Here is a 19,344-nt window from a genome sequence, read left to right on the forward strand (position 1 = left end):
TGTGTCCCAGGGTCTCTGGGTCTCTGTTTCTCAGAGTCTCTGGGTCTCTGTGTCTCTGGGTCTCATTGTCTCAGTTTGTCAAGTTCTCTTTGTCTCTGGGTCTCAGTGTCTCAGTGTCTCTGGGTATCTGGGTCTCAGTTTCTCAGGGTCTCAGTGTCCCTGGGTCTCTGGGCCTCAGTGTCTCAGTGACTCATGGTCTCAGTGTCGCAATGTCTCAGGGTCTCTGGGTCTCAGTGTCTCAGGGTCTCAGGATCTCAGTGTCTCAATGTCTCAGGGTCTCTGGGTCTCAGTGTCTCAGGGTCTCAGTCTCTCAATCTCTCAATGTCTCAGGGTGTCTGGGTGTCTGGGTCTCAGGGTGACTGTGTCATTTGGTCTCAGTGTCTCTGGGTCTCAGGATCTCAGGGTCTCTGGATCTCTAGGTTTCTGGGCTCTGGGTCTCTCGGTCTCTGGGTGTCTCGTTCTCTGGGCGTCAGTGCCTCAGTTTCTCAGGGTCTCTGGGTCTCTGTGAGTCAGTGTCTCAGTGTCACAGTCTCTCATGGTCTCTGGGTCTCTGGGTCTCAGTGTCTCAGTGTCCCAGTGCCTCAGGGTTTCTGGTTCTCAGTGTCTCAGTGACTCAGGGTCTCAGTATCTCAGTGTCTCAGTGACTCGGGGTCACAGTGTCTCTAAGTCTCAGGGTCTCAGTGTCTCAGGGTCTCGTGGTCTCAGGGTCTCAGGGTCTCAGGGTTTCAGTGTCTCAGTGTCACAGGGTCTCTGGGTCCCTGGGTCTCAGAGCCTCTGGATCTCTGCGCCTCAGTGTCTCAGGGTCTCATGGTCTCAGTGTCGCAGGGTTTCTGGGTCTCTGGTCCCTGGGTCTCAGGGTCTCTGGGTCAATGGGTCTCAGTGTCTCTGGGACTCTGGGTCTCAGGGTCACTGTGTCTCTGCGTCTCTGGTTCTCAGTGTCTCCGGGTCTCAGGGTCTCAGGGTCTCTGTGATTCTGGGTCTCTGGGTCTCAGGGTCTCTGGGTCTCTGTGTTTCAGTGTCTCATGGTCTCGGGGTCTCTGTGTCTCAGTTTCTCTGGGTCTCTGTGACTCAGGGACTCTGTGCCTTAGTGTCTCTGTGTCTTTGGGTCTCTGGGTCTATGGGAATCAGTTTCTCAGGGTCTCTGGGTTCAGTATCACAGTGTCTCAGGGTCTCCGTATCTCAGTGTCTCAGTGACTCAAGGTCTCAGTGTCGCAATGTCTCAGGGTCTCAGTGTCTCAGGGTCTCATGGTCTCAGTTTCACAGGGACTCAGTGCCTCAGAGTCTCAGGGTCTCTGGGACACAGGGTCTCAGTGTCTCAGTCGCTCAGTGTCTCAGGGTGTCAGGGGTTTTGGGTCTCTGGGTCTCAGGGGGTCTGGGTCATTTGGTCTCAGTGTCTCTGGATCTCAGGGTCTCAGGGTCTCTGGGTCTCTGGGTCTCTCGGTCTCTGGGTCTCAGTGTCTCAGTTTCTCAGGGTCTCTGGGCCTCTGTGAGTCAGTGTCTCAGGGTTTCAGTCTCTCATGGTCTCTGGGTCTCTGTGTCTCAGTGTCCCAGTGTCTCAGGGTCTCTGGTTCTCAGTGTCTCAGCGTCTCAGGGTCTCAGTATCTCGGTGTCTCAGTGACTCAGGATCTCAGTGTCTCTGGGTCTCGGGGTCTCAGTGTCTCAGGGTCTCAGGGTTTCAGTGTCTCAGTGTCACAGGGTCTCTGGGTCCCTGGGTCTCAGAGTCTCTGGGTCTCTGCGTCTCAGTGTCTCAGGGTCTCATGGTCTCAGTGTCTCAGGGTTTCTGGGTCTCTGGTCTCTGGGCCTCAGCGTGTCTGGGTCAATGGGTCTCAGTATCTCTGGGTCTCAGGGTCTCAGGGTTTCTGCGTCTCAGGGTCTCTGGGTATCAGGGTCTCAGGGTTTCTGGGTCTCTGGGTTTCAGGGTCTCTGTCTCTGGTTCTCAGTGTCTCAGTGTCTCAGGGTCCCTGGGTCTCAGGGTCTCAGGTTCTCAGGGTCTCAGGGTCTCTGTGTCTCTCAGTCTCAGTGTATCTGGCTCTCTGGATCACATTGTCTCTGTGTCTCTGGGTCTCAGTGTCTCAGTGTGTCAGGGTCTCAGGGGCTCTGGGTCTCTGGGTCTCAGGTCTCAGGGAATCAGTGTCTCAGTGCCTCAGGGTCTAAGTGTCTCATTGTCTCAGGGTCTCAGATTGTCAATGTCTCAGTGTCTCAGGGGCTCAGGACCTCAGGGTCTCAGTTTCTCAAGGTCTCAGGGTCTCAGTGTCCCAGGGTCTCAGGGCCTCTTTGTCTCTGGGTCTCTGGGCCTTAGAGTCTCTGGGTCTCTGCGTCTCAGCGTCTCAGGGTCTCTGGGCCTCTGAGTCTCGGTGTCTCACTGTCTCTGGCTCTCTGGATCTCGGTGTTTCTGGGTCTCAGTGTATCAGGGACTCTGGGTCTTATTGTCTCTGTGTCTTTGGGTCTCTGGGTCTCTGGGAATCAGTTTCTCAGGGTCTCTGGATATCAGGCTCTCAGTGTCTCAGTGCCTGAGGGTCTCTGGGTCTCTGTGTCTCAGGGTCTCTGGGTCTCACGGTCTCAGTGTCTCTGTGTCTCAGGGTCTCAGGATCTCAGTGTCTCCGTGTCTCAGGATCTCAGTGTCTCAGGGTCTCTGTGTATCAGTGTCTCAGGGTCTCGGTGTCTCAGGGTCTCAGGGTCTCAGTGTCGCAGTGTTGCAGTGTCTCAGGATCTCAGAGTTCAGTGCCTCAGGCTCTCAGTGTCTCACGGCCTCAGGCTCTCTGGGTCTCTGGGTCTCAGGGTCTCTGTGTCTCTGGGTCTCTGCTTCTCTGGGTCTCAGGGTCTCTGTGCCTTTGTTTTTCTGTGTCTCAGGGTCTCAGCTTCTCAGTGTCTCAGTGTCCCAGGGTCTCACGGTCTCTGCATCTCTGGTACTCTGGGTCTCAGGGTCCCTGTGCCTCAGTGTCTCAGGGTATCAGCTTCTCAGTGTCTCAGTGTTTCAGTGTTTCAGGGTCTCAGTGTCTCAGTGGCTCAGTGTCTCAGGGTCTCAGTGTCTCAGGGTGTCAGGGTCCCTGGGTCTCAAGATCTCTAGTTCTCAGGGACTCTGGGTCTCAGTGTCTCAGAGTCTCAGTTTCTCAGGGTCTCAGTGTCTCATTTTCTCAGGGTCACTGTGTCTCTGTGTCTCAGGGTCTCAGGGTCTCAGTGTCTCAGTGTCACAGGATCTCAGTGTCTCAGGGTCTCAGGTTGTGTTGGTCTCAGGGTCTCTGCTTCTCCGGGTCTCTGGGTCTCAGTTACTCAGGGTCTCTGGGTCACTGCGTGTCTGGGTCTCTGTGTCTCAGGGTCTCTGTGCCTCAGTGTCTCAGGGTCTCAGTGTCTCAGAGTCTCAGTTTCTCAGGTTCTCAGTATCTCAGGGTCTCAGTGTCTCATTTTCTCCGGGTCTCTGGGTCCCTGGGTCTCAAGGTCTCAGGGTCTCACGGTTTCAGTGTCTCAATGTCTCATGATCTCAGTGTCTCAGTGTCTCACTGTCTCAGTGTTGCAGGGTCTCAGTGTCTCAGGGTCTCAGGTTCTCTTGGTCTCAGGGTCTCTGCTTCTCAACGTCACTGGGTCTCAGTTTCTCAGGGTCTCAGGGTCTCTGCTTCTCAGGGTCTCAGTTTCTCATGGTCTCTGTGTCTCAGTGTCTCAGTGTCTCAGGTTCTCAGGGACTCGGGGCCACTGCATGCCTTGGTCTCTGTGTCTCAGGGTCTCAGTGTCTCAGTGTCTCAGAGTCACAGGGTCTCAGTGTCTCAGGGTCTCAGTGTCTCATTTTCTCAGGGTCTCTGAGTTTCAGGGTCTCAGTGTCTCAGTGTCTCACTGTCTCAGGGTCTCTTTGTCTCAGGGTCTCATTGTTTCAGTGTCTCAGGGTATCAGGGTCTCAGTGTATCAGTGTCTAAGGGTCTCAGTGTCTCAGGGTCTCAGTCTCTCTGTGTCTCAGTGTATGAGTGTCTCAGTGTCTCATCTCTCAGTGTCTCAGGGTCTCAATGTCTCACTGTCTCAGTGTCTCAAAGTCTCAGTGTCTCATGGTCTCAGTGTCTAAGGGTCTCTGTATCTCAGGGCCTTTGGGTCTCAGGGTCTCTTGGTCTGTGGGTCTCACTGTCTATGTGTCTCAGGGTCTCTGTTTCTCTGGGTCTCTGGGTCTCACTTTCTCAGGGTCTCTGGGTCTCAGTGTCTCAGAGACTCAGGGTCTCAGGATCTCTGGGTCCCTACGTGTCTGGGTCTCAATTTTTCAGGGTCTCAGGGTCTCTGAATGTCTGGTTCTCTGGGTCTCTTGGTCTGTTGATCCCACTGTCTCTGTGTCTCAGACTCTCTGAGTCTCTGGGTAACTGGGACTCAGTGTCACAGAGTCTCAGGTCTCTGGGTATCAGTGTTGCAGTGTCTCAGTGTCTCAGGGTGTCAGGGTCTCAGGGCCTCAATGTCTCAGTGTCTCAGTGTCTCACGTCTCAGTATCTCAGGGTCTCAGTGTCTCAGTTTCTCAGGGTCTCAGTGTCTCCGCGTCTAAGGGTCTCTGGGTCTCAGTGTCTCAATATCTCAATGTCTGAGGGTCTCAGTTTCTCAGGGTGTCGGGGTCTCTGTTTCTCAGTGTGTCATTGTCTCTGGGTTTCTGGGTCTCAGGGTCTCCGGGTCTCTGGATCTCTGGTTCTCAGTGTCTCATTGTCTCTGGGTTTCTGGCTCTCGGTGTCTCAGGGTCTCTGGGAGTCTTGTCTCTGGGTTTCAGGGTCTCTGGGTCTCAGTGTCTCAGCGTCTCAGTTTCTCAGGGTCTCTGGGTCTCTGTGTCTCATTGTATCAGTGTCTCAGGGTCATAGCACCTCGGGGTCTCGGGGTCTCTCGTCTCAGGGTGTGTGGGTCTCTGGGTCTCAGTTTTTCATTGTCTCAGGGTCTCAGTGTCTCACGGTCTCTGGGTCTCTGGGCCTTTGCATCACTGGGTCTCTGTGTCACACTGTCTCAGCGTGTCACTGTGTCAGGGTCTCTGGGTCCGGTGGTCTTTGGGTCTCTGGGACTCTGGGCCACTGGGTCTCAGGGTCTCAGGGTCTCAGTGTCTCTGGGTCTCAGTGTCTTAATGTCTCAGTGTCTCAGGGTCTCAGTTTCTCAGGGTGTCTGGGTCTCTGGTTCTCAGTGTCTCATTGTCTCTGGGTCTCTGGGTTTCTGGGTCTCAGTGTCTCCAGGTCTCAGTGTCTCAGGGTCTCTGGGTCTCTGGGTCTCTGTGTCTCAGTGTCTCCGGGTCTCAGGGTCTCTGGTTCTCAGTGTCTCATTGTCTCTGGGTCTCTGGGATTCTGGCTCAGTGTCTCAGGGTCTCTGGGTCTCAGTGTCTCTGAGTCTCTGGGTCTCTGGGTAGCAGTGCCTCTGGACTCTGGGTCTCAGTTTCTCAGGGTGTCTAGGTCTCTGGGTCTCTGGTTCTCAGGGTCTCAGGGTCTCTGGTTCTCAGTGTCTCATTGTCTCTGGGTCTCTGGGTTTCTGGCTCAGTGTCCCAGGGTCTCTGGGTCTCAGTGTCTCTGAGTCTCTGGGTCTCTGGGTAGCAGTGCCTCTGGACTCTGGGTCTCAGTTTCTCAGGGTCTCTAGGTCTCTGGGTCTCTGGTTCTCAGGGTCTCTGGGTCTCAGTGTCTCAGGGCCTCAGTTTCTCAGGGTTTTGGGTCTCTGGTCTCAGTGTCTCAGTTTCTCAGTATCTCAGTGTCTCAGTGTCTCAGGGTCTCCAGGTCTCAGTGTCTCAGGGTCTCAGTGTCTTAGTGTCTCAGGGTCTCCGGGTCTCAGTGTCTCAGGGTCTCAGTGTCTTAGTGTCTCAGGGTCTCTGGGTATCTGGGTCTCTGGGTCTCAGTGTTTCAGAGTCTTTGGGTCTCCGGGTCTCAGTTTCTCAGGGTCTCAGTGTCTGTGGGTCACTGTGTCTCATTGTATCAGTCCCTCAGGGTCCCAACGTCTCGGGGTCTCTGGGTTTCAGGGTCTCTGTGTCTCAATGTCTCAGGGTCTCTGTATCTCTGGTCTCAGTTTTTAATTGTCTCAGGGTCTCAGTGTCTCAGGTTCTCTGGGTCTCCGTGTCTCAGTGTGTCTCTGTGTCAGGGTCGCCGGGTCCCTGGTCTCTGTGTTTCTGGGACTCTGGGTCACTGGGTCTCAGTGTCTCACGGTCTCTGGGTCTCAGTGTGTCAGGGTATCAGGGTCTCAGTGTCTCTGGGTCTCAGCGTCTCAATGTCTCAGTGTCTCAGGATCTCAGTGTCTCAGTGTCTCTGGGTCTCTGTGACTCAGTGTCTCAGTGTCTCAGTGTCTCTGGGTCTTTGGGTTACTAGGTCTCTGGATCTCTGGGTCTCTGGATGTCAGTGTCTCAGGCTCTCTGGGTCTGTGTGTGCCTGGGTCTCTGTGTCTGTTTCTCAGGGACTGAGGGTCTCTGAGTCTTTGGGTCTCAGTGTCTCTGGGTCTCAGGGACTCAGGGTCTCAGTTTCTCAGGATCTCAAGGTCTCGAGGTCTCTGGGTCTCAGTGACTCAGTGTCTCAGGGTCTCAGGGTCTCATTGTCTAAGTTTTTTAGGGTCTCAGGGCCTTTGGGCCTCAGTTTCTCAGGTTCTCTGGGTCTCAGTGTCTCTGGGTCTCAGGGTCACTGGGTGTCTGGGTCTCAGTGTCTCAGTGTCTCAGGGTCTCTGTGTCTCAGTGTCACAACTGTCTCAGGGTCTCAGTGTCTCAGTGTCTCAGGGTTTCAGCGTCTCAAGGTCTCTGGGTCTCTGGGTCTCAGTTTCTCAGGGTCTCTGTGTCTCAGTGGCTCAGCATCTCTGGGTCACAGGGTCTCTGGGTCTCTGTGTCTCTGGGTCTCTGTGTCTCAGGGTCTCAGTGTCTCTTGGTCTCTGGGTCTCAGTGTCTCAGTTTCTCAGGGTTTCAGGCTCTCAGTGTCTCGGTGTCTCGGTGACTCAGTGTCTCAGGTTCTCAGGGTCTCTGTGTAGCAGTGTCTCATGGTCTCAGTGTCTCAGGGTCTCAGGGTCACTGGGTGTCTGGGTCTCAGTGTCTCAGTGTCTCAGGGTCTCTGTGTCTCAGTGTCACAAGTGTCTCAGGGTCTCAGTGTCTCAGTGTCTCAGGGTCTCTGGCTCTCAGGGTCTCTGAGTCTCAATGTCTCAGGGCCTCTGGTTCTCAGGGTCTCTGTGTCTCAATGTCTCAGGGTGTCTGTGTCTCAGGGTCTCAGTGTCTCAGTGTCACAGTATCTCAGGGTCTCTGGGTCTCAGTGTCTCAGGGTCTCTGGGTCTCAGGGTCTCTGAGTCTCAATGTCCTCAGGGTCTCAGGGTCTCTGGGAGTCAGTGTCTCTGGTTCTCAAGGTCTCTGGGTCTCAGTGTCACAGTGTCTCAGGGTCTCAGTGTCTCAGTGTCTCAGTGTCTCAGTGTCGCAGTGACTCAGGTCTCAGTATCTCAGGGTCTCTGGGTGTCAGTGTCTCAGGGTCTCTGAGTCTCAATGTATCAGGGTCTCTGGGTCTCTGGCTTTCTAGGTCTCTAGGGCACTCGGTCTCTGGGTCTCAGTGTCTCAGTTTCTCAGGGTCTCTTGGTCTCTGGGAGTCAGTGTCTCTGGTTCTCTAGGTCTCTGGGTCTCTCGGTCTCAGGGCCTCTGGGTCTCTCGGTCTCAGGGCCTCTGGTCTCAGTGTCTCAATGTCTCAGGGTCTCAGTGTCTCAGGGTCTCAGTGTCTCAGGGTCTCATGGTCTCAGTGTCTCTGGTCTCTCTGTCTCAGGGTGTCTGGGTCATTGGTTCTCAATGTCTCAGGGTCATAGCGCCTCGGGGTCTCAGGGTCTCTGGTCTCTGTGTCTCAGTGTCACAGTGTCTCAGGGTCTCAGTGTCACAGTGTCGCAGTGACTCAGTGTCTCAGTATCTCAGGGTCTCTGGGTGTCAGTGTCTCAGGGTCTCTGGTTCTCAGGGTCTCTGAATCTTAATGTCCCAGGGTCTCTGGGTTTCTAGGTCTCTGGGTCACTCGGTCTCTGGGTCTCAGTGTCTCAGTTTCTCAGGGTCTCTTGGTCTCTGGAGGTCAGTGTCTCTGGTTCTCTAGGTCTCTGGGTCTCTCGGTCTCAGGGCCTCAGGGTCTCAGGGCCTCTGGTCTCAGTGTCTCAATGTCTCAGGGTCTCAGGGTCTCAGTGTCTCAGGGTCTCATGGTCTCAGTGTCTCAGGGTCTCTGGTCTCTCCGTCTCAGGGTGTCTGGGTCATTGGTTCTCAATGTCTCAGGGTCATAGCGCCTCGGGGTCTCAGGGTCTCTGGCCTCTGTGTCTCAGTGTCTCAGGGTCTCTGGGTCTCAGTTTTTCATTGTCTCAGGGTCTCAGTGTCTCATGGTTTCTGGATCTCTGGGCCTTTGCATCACTGGGTCTCTGGGTCTCTGGGTCACACTGCCTCAGTATGTCACTGTGTCAGGGTCTCTGGGTCCCGTGGTCTCTGGGTCTCTGGGATTCTGGGTCATTGGATCTCAGTGTCTCAGAGTCTCAGGGTCTCAGTGTCTCAGCATCTCAGGGTCTCTGGGTGTCAGTGTCTCAATGTCTCAGTGTCTCAGGGTCTCAGTGTCTCAGTTTCTCAGGGTCACTGGTTCTCTGGTTCTCAGTGTCCCTGTGTCTCTGGGTATCAGGGCCTCTGGGACTCTGGGTCTCAGCTTCTCAGGGTCTCTAGGTCTCTGGGTCTCTGGTTTTCAGGGGTCTCTGGGTCTCAGTGTCTCAGGGTCTCAGTGTCTCTGGATCTCTGGGTTTCAGTGTCTCAGGGTTTCAGGGACTTTGGGTCTCTGGTCTCAGTGTCTCAGGGTCTCAGTGTCTCTGGGTCTCAGTGCCTCAATGTCTCAGTGTCTCAGGGTCTCAGGGTCTCAGTGTCTCAGGGACTCTGGGTCTCTGTGACTCAGTGTCTCACTGCCTCTGGGTCTCAGGGTTACTAGGTCTCTGGGACTCTGGGTCTCTGGATGTCAGTGTCTCAGGGTCTCTGGGTCTGTGTGAGCCTGGGTCTCTGTGTCTCAGTTTCTCAGGGACTGAGGGTCTCTGAGTCTCTGGGTCTCAGTGTCTGTGTGTCTCAGGGACTCAGGGTCTCAGTTTCTCAGGATCTCAAGATCTCGAGGTGCCTGGGTCTCAGTGTCTCCATATTTCTGTGTCTCAGGGTCTCAGTTTCTCTGGGTCTCAGTGTCCCTGAGTCTCTGTGTCTCAGTGTCTTAGTGACTCAGTGTCTCAGGGTCTCTGGGTCTCTGGGTCTCAGGGTCACATTGTCTCAGTTTTTCAGGGTCTCAGGGCCTCTGGGTCTCAGTGTCTCAGGTCTCTGGGTCTCTGGGCCTCAGTGTCTCAGTTTCTCAGGGTCTCTGGGTCTCTGTGTCTTAGTGGCTCAGGGTCTCAGGGTCACAGTGTCTCTGAGCCTCTGTGTCTCTGGGTGTCTGTGTCTCAGGGTCTCAGTGTCTCTTGGTCTCTGGGTCTCAGTGTCTCAGGGTCTCGATGTCTCGGTGTCTCAGTGTCTCAGGGCCTCTTTGTAACAGTGTCTCATGGTCTCAGTGTCTCAGTGTCACAGTGTCTCTGGGTCACTGGGTGTCTGAGTCTCAGGGTCTCTGTATCTCAGTGTCACATTGTCTCAGGGTCTCAGCGTCTCTGAGTCTCAATGTCTCTGGGTCCCTGGGATTCTAGGTCTCTGGGTCTCTCGGTCTCTGGGTGTCAGTGTCTCAGTTTCTCAGGGTCTCTGGGTCTCTGGGAGTCAGTGTCTCTGGTTCTCAGGGTCTCTGGGTCTCAGGGTCTCTGTTTCTCTGGGTCTCAGTGTCTCAGTCTCTCAGTGTCTCAGGGTCTCATGGTCTCATTGTCTCATGGTCTCATTGTCTCATGGTCTCTGGTCTCTGTGTCACAGGGTTTCTGGGTCATTAGTTCTCAGTGTCTCTGGGTCTCAGGGTCTCAGTGCCTCTGGGTCTCAGTGACTCTGGGTCTCTGGGTTTCGGGGTCTCAGGGTCTCTGCGTCTCATGGTCTCATGGTCTCTGGGTCTCTGGTTCTCAGTGACTCAGTGTCTCAGAGTCTCTGGATCTCTGGGTCCCAGCATCTCTGGGTCTCTGGGTCTTTGTGTCTCTGGGTCTCAGTGTCTCAGTTTCTCAGGGTCTCTTTGTCTCTGGGTCTCAGTGTCTCTGGGTATCTGGGTCTCAGTTTCTCAGGGTCTCAGTGTCCCTGGGTCTCTGTGTCTCAGTGACTCAGGGCCTCAGGGTCTCTGGGTCTCTGGGTCTAGGGTTTCTGGGTCTCTTGGTCTCAGTGTCTCAGAGTGTCATGGCCTCAGTGTCTCAGGGTCACAGTGTCACGTGTCTCAGGGTCTCAGTGTCTCCGTGTCACAGGGTCTCCGGGTGCCTGGGTCTCAGAGCCTCTGAGTCTCTGGATCTCTGGGTCTCTGCGTCTCAGTGTCTCAGTGTCTCAGTCTCTCAGTGACTCATGGTCTCAGTGCCTCAGGGTTTCTGGGTCTCTGGTCTCTGGGTCTCAGGGTGTCAGGGTCATTGTGTCTCAGTGTCTCTGGGTCTCAGGGTCACTGTGTCTCTGGGTCTCAGTATTTTTGGGTCTCTGGGTCTCCGGGACTCTGGGTCTCTGGTTCTCAGTGTCTCAGAGTCTCAGAGTCTCTGGGTCTCTGGGTCTCTGGGTCCCAGGGTCTCTGGGTCTCTGGGTCCCAGGGTCTCGGTGTCTCAGTTTCTCAGGGTCTGTTTGTCTCTGGGTCTCAGTGTCTCTGGGTATCTGGCTCTCAATTTCTCAGGGTCTCAGTGTCCCTGGGTCTCTGTGTCTCAGTGTCTCAGTGACTCAGGGTCTCAGGGTCTCAGGGCCTCTGGGTCTCAGTGTCTCAGTGTCTCAGGGTCTCATGGTCTCAGTGTCTCAGGGTCTTATGGTCTCAGTGTCTCACGGTCTCCGGTCTCTGTCTCTCAGGGTGTCTGGGTCATTGGTCCTCAGTGTCTCAGGGTCATAGTGCCTCGGGGGTCTCCGGGTCTCTGGTCTCTGTGTCTCAGTGTCTCAGTGTCTCAGGGTCTCTGGGTCTCTGGGCCTTTGCATCACTGGGTCTCTGGGTCACACTGTCTCAGTGTGTCACTGTGTCAGGGTCTCTGGGTCCCGTGGTCTCTGGGTCTCTGGGACTCTGGGTCACTGGATCTCAGTGTCTCAGGGTCTCAATGTCTCAGTGTCTCAGGTTCTCAGTTTCTCAGGGTGTCTGGGTCTGTGGTTCTCATTGTCTCATTGTCTCTGGGTCTTTGGGTTTCTGGGTCTCAGTGTCTCAGGGTCTCAGTGTCTCAGGGTCACTGGGTCTCTGGTTCTCAGTGTCTCATTATCTCTGGCTCTCTGGATTTCTGGCTCTCAGTGTCTCAGGGTATCTGGGTCTCTGGGTCTCAGTGTCTCTGGGTCACTGGGTATCAGGGCCTCTGGGACTCTGGGTCTCAGTTTCTCATGGTTTCTAGGTCTCTGGGTCTCTGGTTCTCAGGGTCTCTGGGTCTCAGTGTCTCAGGGTCTCAGTGTCTCTATGTCTCTGGGTCTCAGTGTCTCAGGGTTTCATGGTCTTTGGGTCTCTGGTCTCAGTGTCACAGTTTCTCTGTATCTCAGTGTCTCAGGGTCTCTGTGTCTCAGGGTCTCTGGGTGTCTGGGTCTCGGTGTCTCAGGGTCTCAGGGTCTCAGTTTCTCAGGGTCTCAGTGTCTGTGGGTCACTGTGTCTCATTGTATCAGTCCCTCAGGGTCTCAGAGTCTCGGGGTCACTGGTTCTCAGGGTCTCTGTGTCTCAATGTCTCAGAGTTTCTGTATCTCTGGTCTCAGTTTTTAATTGTCGCAGGGTCTCAGTGTCTCAGGGTCTCTGGGCCTCTGCGTCTCTGGGTCTCTGGATCTCCGTGTCTCAGTGTGTCACTGTGTCAGGGTCGCCGGGTCCCCTGGTCTGTGTGTTTATGGGACTCTGGGTCACTGGATCTCAGTGTCTCAGGGTCTCTGGGTCTCAGTGTCTCAGGGTCTCAGGGTCTTAGTGTCTCTGGGTCTCAGTGTCTCAATGTCTCAGTGTCTCAGAGTCTCAGGGTCTCAGTGTCTCAGGGAGTCTGGGTCTCTGTGACTCAGTGTCTCAGTGTCCCTGGGTCTCTGGGTTACTAGGTCTCTGGGTCTCTGGGTCACTGGGTCTCTGGATGTCAGTGTCTCAGGGTCTCTGGCTCTTTGTGTGCCTGGGTCTCTGTGTCTCAGTTTGTCAGGGACTGAGGGTCTCTGAGTCTCTGGGTCCAGTGTCTCTGTGTCTCAGGGTCTCAGTTTCTCAGGATCTCAAGGTCTTGAGGTCTCTGGGTCTCAGTGTCTCCATGTCTCCATGTCTCAGGTTCTCAGTTTCTCTGGGTCTCAGTGTCCCTGGGTCTCTGTGTCTCAGTGTCTTAATGACTCAGTGTCTCAGGGTCTCTGGATCTCAGGGTCTCAGGGAGTCATGGTCACATTGTCTCAGTTTTTCAGGGTCTCAGGGCCTCTGGGTCTCAGTGTCTCAGGGTCTCAGTGTCTCAAGGTCTCTGGGTACCTGGGCCTCAGTGTCTCAGTTTCTCAGGGTCACCGGGTCTCTGGGTCTCTGTGCTTCTGCGTCTCTGGGTCTCAGGGACTCTGTGTCTCTGGGTCTCAGTGTCTCAGGGTCTCTTTGTCTCTGGATCTCAGTGTCTCAGTGTCCCTGGGTCTCTGTGTCTCAGTTTCTCAGTGACTCAGGGCCTTAGGGCCTCTGGATCTCAGGGTCGAGGGTCTCTGGGTCTCTTGGTCTCAGTGTTTCAGAGTCTCATGGCCTCAGTGTCTCAGGGTCTCATGGTCTCAGTGTCTCAGTGTCTCAGGGTCTCAGGGCCTCAGTGTCTCAGGGTCTCTGGGTGCCTGGGTCTCAGAGTCTCTGGGTCTCTGGATCTCTGCGTCTCAGTCTCTCAGTGTCTCATGGTCTCAGTGCCTCAGGGTTTTGGGGTCTCAGCGTGTCAGGGTCACTGTGTCTCAGTGTCTCTGGGTCTCAGGGTCACTGTGTCTCTGGGTCTCTGGGTTTCTGGGTCTCAGGGTCTCTGGTTCTCAGTGTTTCAGTGTCTCGTAGTCTCTGGGTCTCTGGGTCTCTGGGTCCCAGGGTCTCTGGGTCTCTGTTTCTCAGGGTCTCTGGGTCTCTTTGTCTCTGGGTCTCATTGTCTCAGTGTCTCTGGGTATCTGGGTCTCAGTTTCTCAGGGTCTCAGTGTCCCTGGGTCTCTGTGTCTCAGTGTCTCACTGACTCAGGGTCTCAGGGTCTCTGGGTCTCAGTGTCTCAGTTTCTCAGGGTCTCTGGTTCTCTATGTCTCTGATTCTCAGTGTCTCAGGGTCCCTGGATCTCCAGGTCTCAGGGTCTCTGTTTCTTTTGTCTCAGTGTCTCAGTCTCTCAGTGTCTCAGGGTCTCATGGTCTCTGGGTCTCAGGGTATCTGGGTCATTGGTTCTCAGTGTCTCTGGGTCTCAGGGTCTCAGTGTCTCTGGGTCTCAGGGTTTCTGGGTCTCAGGGTCTCTGGGTCTCTGGTTCTCAGTGACTCAGTGTCTCAGAGTCTCTGGATCTCTGGGTCCCAGGGTCTCTGGGTCTCTTTGTCTCTGGGTCTCAGTGTCTCTGGGTACCTGGGTCTCAGTTTCTCAGGGTCTCAGTGTCTCTTTGTCTCTGGGTCTCATTGTCTCAGTGTCTCTGGGTACCTGGGTCTCAGTTTCTCAGGGTCTCAGTGTCCCTGGGTCTCTGTGTCTCAGTGTCTCACTGACTCAGGATCTCAGGGTCTCTGGGTCTCAGTGTCTCAGTTTCTCAGGGTCTCTGGTTCTCTATGTCTCTGATTCTCAGTGTCTCAGGGTCCCTGGATCTCCAGGTCTCAGGGTCTCTGTTTCTTTTGTCTCAGTGTCTCAGTGTCCAGGGTCTCAGTGTCTCAGTCTCTCAGTGTCTCAGGGTCTCATGGTCTCTGGGTCTCAGGGTATCTGGGTCATTGGTTCTCAGTGTCTCAGTTTCTCAGGGTCTCAGTGTCCCTGGGTCTCTGTGTCTCAGTGTTTCAGTGACTCAGGGTCTCAGGGTCACTGTGTGTCTGAGTCTCTGGGTTTCAGGGTCTCAGGGTCTCTGTCTCTCTGGGTCTCTGTGTCTCTGGGTCTCAGTGTCTCTTTGTCTCAGCGCCTCAGTGTCTCATGGTCTCAGGGTCTCTGGGTCTCAGGATCCCTGGGTCTTAGTGTTTCTGGGTCTCAGGTTCTCAGGGTGTCATGGTCACAGGGTCTCTGCGTCTCTGGGTCTCTGTGTCTCAGTGTCTCTGGGTCTCAGTGTCTCAGGGTCGTCGGGTGTCGGTGTCTCAGGGCCCCAGTGTCTCAGTGTCTCCGGGGCTCAGGACCTCAGTGTCTCAGTTTCTCAAGGCCTCAGGGTCCCAGTGTCTCAGTGTCTCACTGTCTCAGTGACTCAGGGTCTCAGAGATTCAGTTTCTCAGGGGCTCAAGGCCTCAGTGTCTCAGTTTCTGAAGATCTCAGGGTCCCAATGTCTCAGTGTCTCACTGTCTCAAGGTCTCTGGGTCTCTGGGTCTCTGGGTCTCTGGGTCGCAGTGTCTCTGGGCCTCAGGTTTTCTGGGTCTCAGGGTTTCAGGGTTGCAGTGTCTCAGTGTCTCAGGTTCTCAGTGTCCCAGTCCAATAGGGTCTCAGTGTCTCAATGTCTCAGGGTCTCAGGGTCTCTGGTTCTCAGGGTCTCAGTGTCTCAGGGTCTCTGGGTCTCAGTGTCTCAGGGTCTCAGTGTCTCAGGGTCTCTAGGTCTCAGTGTCTCAGGGTCTCAGTGTCTCAGGGTCTCATGTCTCAGTATCTCAGGGTCTCAGAGCCTACGGGCCTCAGTTTCTCAGCGTCTCAGGGTCTCTGGGTCTCAGTTTCTCAGGGTCTCAGGGACTCAATGTCTCAGTGTCTCAGGGTCTCAGTGTCTCAGTGTTTCAGTGTATCTGTGTCTCAGTGTCTCAGTATCTCACTGTCTCAGGGTCTCAGGGTCTCTGGGTCTTTTGGTCTCTGGGTCTCAGGTTCTCTGGGTCTCTGGGTCTCAGTTCCTCAGGGTCTCAGGGTCTAAGGGTCACTGGACCTCTGGTTCTCTGGGTCTCTTGGTCTGTGGGTCTCACTGTCTCTGTGTCTCAGGGTCTCTGCACCTCTGGGCCTCTGGGTGTCATGGTGTCAGGGTCTCAGTGTTTCCGTGTCACAGGGTCTCAGAGTCTCAGTGCCTCAGGGGCTCAGGACCTCAGTGTCTCAGTTTCTCAAGATCTCAGGGTCTCATTGTCTCACTGTCTCAGAGTCTCAGGGTCTCAGGGTCTCTGGGTCTCAGAGTCTCTGGGTCTCAGTGTTTCAGTGTATCTGTGTCTCAGGGTCACTGTGCCTCAGTGTCTCAGGGTCTCAGCGTCTCAGTGTCTCACTGTTTCAGTGTCTCAGGGGCTCAGTGTCTCTGGGTCTCATGGTCTCTGGGTCTCAGGTTCTCAGGATCTCTGTGTCTCTGGGTCTCTAGGTCTCTGGGTCTCTGGGTCTCAGTGTCTCATGGTCTCATGTTCTCAATGTCTCAGGTTCTCAGGAACTCAGTGTCTCATGTCTCAGTTTCTCAGTGTCTCAGGGTCTCAGTGTCTCAGTGTATCCGTGTCTCAGGGTCTCAGTGTCTCAGTGCCTCACTGTTTCAGTATCTCAGGGGCTCAGTGTCTCACTTGTGCAGTTTCTCAGGGTCTCAGTGTCTCAGTGTGTCAGTGTCTCATTGTCTCAGCATCTCACTGTCTCACGGTCTCAGGGTCTCAGGGTCTCTGGGTCTCTTGGTCTCTGGGTCTCAGGTTCTCAGGATCCCTGGGTCTCTGGGTCTCAGGTTCTCAGGGTCCCTGGGTCTCTGGGTCTCAGGTTCTCAGGGTCCCTGGGTCTCTGGGTCTCAGTTTCTCAGGGTCTCAGGGTCTCTGTGTCTCATGTCTCAGTGTCTCAGGGTCTCAGGGTCTCTGGGTCACTGCATGTTTGGGTCTTGGTGACTCAGGGTTTCAAGGTCTCTGGATCTCTGGTTCTCTGGGTTTTCTGGTCTGTGGGTCTCACTGTCTCTATGTCTCAGGGTCTCTGTGTCTCTGGGTCTCAGTTTCTCAGGGTCTCTGCATCGCTGTGTCTCAGGGTCTCAGTGTCTCAGGGTCTCAGTGCCTCAGTGTCTCAGGGTCTTAGTGTCTCAGTGTCCCAGTGTCTCAGGGTCTCCGTGTCTCAGGGACTCAGTGTATGAGTGTCTCAGTCTCTCAGGGCCTCAGGGTCTCAGTATCTCAGTGCCTCAGTGTCTCAGGGTCTTAGTGTCTCAGTGTCCCAGGGTCTCAGGGTCTCAGTGTCTCAGGGTCTCAGTGCCTCAGTGTCTCAGGGTCTTAGTGTCTCAGTGTCCCAGGGTCCCAGGGTCTCAGGGTCTCAGTGTCTCAGTGTCTCCGTGTCTCAGTGTCTCCGTGTCTCAGGGTCTCTGGGTCTCTTGGTATCCGGGTCACAGTTTCTCAGGGTCTCTGTGTCTCAGTGTCTCAGGGTCTCAGTGTCTCAGGGTCTCAGTGTCTCAGGGTCTCAGTGTCTCAGCTCTCAGTGTCTCATGTTCTCAGTCTCTCACTGTCTCAGGGTCTCTGTGTTTCAGTGTATCAGGGTCTCAGTGTCTCTGGGACTCAGTGTCTCAGTTTTTCAGGGTCTCAGGGTCTCTGAGTCTCTGGGTGTCAGGGTCTCTGGGTCTCTGTGTCTCAGGGTCTCTGGATGTCTGGTTCTCTGGTTCTCTTGGTCGATTGATCTCACTGTCTCTGTGTCTCTGGGTAACTGGGTCTCAGTGTCACAAAGTCTCAGTGTCTCAGTGTCTCAGGATCACAGGAACTCTGGGTCTCTTTCTCATATTTTCTCAGGGTCAAAGGGTCTCTGGGTCTCTGGGTCTCAGTGTCTCAGGGTCTCAATGTATCCGTGTCTCAGTGTCTCAGGGTCCCTGGGAATCAGTGTCTCAGTGTCTCAGGTTCTCTGGGTCCCATGGTCACATGGTCTCTGTATATCTGGGTCTCAGTGTCTCAGGGTCTCAGGGTCTCAGTGTCTTAGTGCCTCAGGGTCTCTGTGTCTCACTGTCTCAGAGTCTCAGTGTCTCAGGTGCTCAGGACGTCAGTGTCTCAGTTTCTCAAGGTTGCACGGTCTCAGTGACTCAGTGTCTCACTGTCTCAGTGTCGCATTGTCTCAGGGTCTCAGTGTCTCTGGGCCTATGTGTCTCAGGGCCTCAGGGGCTCTGGGTCTCAGTGTCTCAGGGTCTCAGTGTCTCAGTGTCTCAATGTCTCTGGGTCTCAGTGTCGCAGTGACTCAGTGTCTCAGCCTCTCTGGGTCTCACGGTCTCAGGGTCTCAGTGTCTCAGGGTCTCAATGTTGCAGTGTCTCAGTGTGTCAGTGTCTCAGGGTCTCAGTGTATCTGAAAGGGTGCAGAGGAGATTTACAAGGATGTTGCCTGGACTGGGAGGCATGCCTTATGAAGTTAGGTTGAGGGAGCTGGGACTCTTTTCCCTGGAGAGACGAAGGTTGAGAGGCGACCTGATAGAAGTTTACAAAATGTTGAGAGGAATGGATAGGGTGGACTCTCAGAGGCTATTTCCCCGGGTTGAAATGGTCGCTACGAGAGGACACAGATTTAAGGTGCGGGGAGGGAGGTTCAGAAGTGATGTTAGGGGTAAGTTTTTCACTCAGAGGGTGGTGAGTGAATGGAATCGGCTGCCGTCAGTGGTGGTGGAGGCGAACTCGCTGGGGTCTTTTAAAAGACTTCTGGATGAGTATATGGGGTTTAATGAGATTGAGGGTTATAGATAGGTCTGTAGGTTGGTAGGTGATGTGATCGGCGCAACTTGTGGGCCGAAGGGCCTGTTTGTGCTGTAGTGTTCTATGTTCTATGTTCTATCTGTGTCTCAGTTTCTCATTGTCTCAATGTCTCAGGGTCTCAGGGTCTCTGGGTCTCTGGGTCTCAGTTTCACAGGGTCTCAATGTCTCAGTGTCTCACTGTCTCAGTGTCCAAATGTCTCAGGGTCTCAGTGTCTCTGGGTCTCAGTGTCTCAGTATCTAAGTGTCTCAGGATCTCCGGGTCTCAGTGTCTCAGTTTCTCAGTGTCTCAGGGTCTCAGTGTCTCAGAGTCTCAGGGTCTCTGGGAGTTTCGTTCTCTTGTTTTCAGGGCCTCTGGTTCTCAGTGTCTCAGTGTCTGTGGGTCTCAGTGTCTCAGGGTCTCTGGGAGTCTCGTTCTCTGGTTTTCAGGGTCTCAGTGTCTCAGGGTCTCAGTGTCTGTGGGTCTCTGTGTCTCATTGTATCAGTGTCTCAGGGTCAAAGTGTCTCGGGGTCTCAGGGTCTCTGGTCTCAGGGTCTCTGTGTCTCAGTGTCTCAGGGTCTCTGGGTCCCACTTGTTCATTGTCTCATGGTTTCAGTGTCCCATGGTCTCTGGGTCTCTGGGCCTTTGTGTCACTGTGTGTCTGGGTGTCTGTTTCACACTGTCTCAGTGTGTCACTGTGTCAGGGTCTCTGGGTCCCGTTGTCTCTGGGTCTCTGGGACTCTGGGTCACTGTGTCTCAGGGTCTGAGGGTCTCAGTGTCTCCGCATCTCAGGGTCTCTGGGTCTCAGTGTCTCAATCTCTCAGTGTCTCAAGGTCTCAGTGTCTCAGTGCCTAAGTGTCTCAGGGTCTCAGTGCCTAAGTGTCTCAGGGTCTCCGGGTCTCTGGGTCTCTGTGTCTTTGGGTCTCAGTGTCTCAGGGTCTCAGGGAGTCTGGTTCTCTGGGTTTCAGGGTCTCTGGGTCTCAGTGTCTCAGGGCCTCAGTTTCTCAGGGTCTCGGGGTCTCTGGGTCTCTGTGTCTCATTGTATCAGTGTCTCAGGGTCATAGTGCTTCGGTGTCTCAGGGTCTCTGGTCTCAGGGACTCTGTGTCTCAGTGTCAAAGGGCCTCTGGGTCTCTGCTCTCAGTTTTTCATTGTCTCAGGGTCTCAGTGTCTCATTGTATCAGTGTCTCAGGGTCATAGCGCCTCGGGGTCTCAGTGTCTCTGGTCTCAGGGTCTCTGTGTCTTTGTGTCTCAGTGTCTCAGTGTCTCACGGTCTCTGGGTCTCTGGGCTTTTGCATCACTGGGTCTCTGGGTCTCTGAGTCTCAATGTCTCAGTGTCTCAGGGTCTCAGTGCCTCAGGGTGTCTGGGTCTCTGGTTCTCAGTGTCTCATTGTCTCTGGGCCTCTGGGTTTCTGGCTCTCAGTGTCTCAGGGTCTCAGTATCTCAGGGTCTCAGCGTCTCTGGCTCTCTGCGTCTCAGTGTCTCTGGGTCTCTGAGTATCAGGGCCTCTGGGACTCTTGGTCTCAGTTTCTCAGGGTCTCAGGTCTCTGGGTCTCTGCTTCTCAGGGTCTCTGGGACTCTGTGTCTCAGTGTCTCAGGGTCTCACTGTCTCTGGGTCTCACTGTCTCTGGGTCTCAGGGTCTCAGGGTTTCAGG

The sequence above is a fragment of the Carcharhinus amblyrhynchos genome, unplaced genomic scaffold (assembly GCF_965287045.1).
Source record: "Carcharhinus amblyrhynchos unplaced genomic scaffold, sCarAmb.v2.hapA chromosome_151, whole genome shotgun sequence".
In the NCBI taxonomy this organism is placed as follows: Eukaryota; Metazoa; Chordata; class Chondrichthyes; order Carcharhiniformes; family Carcharhinidae; genus Carcharhinus; species Carcharhinus amblyrhynchos.